The sequence below is a fragment of the Egretta garzetta genome, unplaced genomic scaffold, assembly GCF_000687185.1.
Source record: "Egretta garzetta isolate BGI_Z169 unplaced genomic scaffold, ASM68718v1 scaffold172, whole genome shotgun sequence".
Lineage (NCBI taxonomy): Eukaryota > Metazoa > Chordata > Aves > Pelecaniformes > Ardeidae > Egretta > Egretta garzetta.
The window spans coordinates 992,793-994,019 of record NW_009258951.1 but is presented as its reverse complement, the minus strand read 5'-3'; positions in this window follow the sequence as shown (position 1 = coordinate 994,019).

The window sequence follows — 1,227 nt, the reverse complement described above, 5'->3', positions numbered from 1 at the left end:
GTCGCCACTGACCTTCGAGCAAAATCGCAGCGGGGGCCCTGGGCCCGGGGGACGGCTTCCTGCCTCTGGCCGCTTCCTCCCTTGGCGCAGGGTACGGGAAGGGCGTCCCCGGGCGCCCTCCGGGGCTTCTCACCTGCCCCCTGGCCTGAGCGCTTGGCTGCCGGAACTTCAGTGCTCAGCGCCTCAGTTGTGCCTGTCCCAGGGGGTGAAGGTGGCACTGGTACCTGCAGAAGAGATAGCAAAAGAGATGGCATCAGTGACTCAGCCCTGGGACCATCAGCCCTAATGGGATCCTGCTACCAGCTGTGGCAGCCAGGCATGAAGACCACCAAAAACCCTCACCCAGGGTAGGCTCCATCCCTGGTGACCCTCACCCGCAGGTGGACCTCATGCCTGGTCACCTTCACCGCAAGGTGGAACCCACGCACGGTTACCCTCTCCCAGAGGTGGACCACAGCCCTGGTGACCCTTGCCTGGAGCTGGGCTCTGACCCCTGCATCCACCACCCAGGAGCTGGGGATCCCTGGTGGGGCTGCAGTGCATGGGGACCCCTCTGAGCTGTGGAGGGTGATGGAGCTCTAGGGCCTGGCTGGCATGTGGCCCCTGGGGCTGTTTCGCCAGGGGTATTGGTTGGGGGGGGCAGGTGAAGCACCCATGGGTATCCCCTCCCTGGGTGGGAGAAGCACTGGGGGTCTCATGGCCCAGCCCCCTGGCCTGCTGGGGGCAAAGGGGAACAAGTGTGCACCCACCCATACCTGTGTATACATGCACATCTGTGTCCCTGTAACATACATGTAGGCGCAGACACGCACGTGCACCCTCAGACCTACCTGTGTACATGCGCACTTCCTGTGGCATGCATCGGGGTGCACGCCCAGATAACCCCTGGGGCTGGGCAGCCCCCCACATGCTTCCCTTTGGGGGGACACCCACCCCTGCCAGCCCACATCCTCTTGCCCCTGGTCTCCCCACAGCCTGCGCATTTCCTTCTCACACCCCTGCTCTTGCGTGCTCCCACCCCTGTCCCTGCAGCCGGCCGTTCCCGGCAGCGCCTGGCCGGGTGACAACAGGCAGAGTAAACACCTCAGCCCCGCTCCGCCTGCCCCGTGCCCCGCTCAGCCCCTGGCAGCCCACCTTGCAGGTCGCTGGGTGCTCAGATGGGGGGGTCCGGTGGGAGCCGTGGCTCCGGGGACAAGGCTGGCAGGCCAACTTGCCTGTGGCACCGCT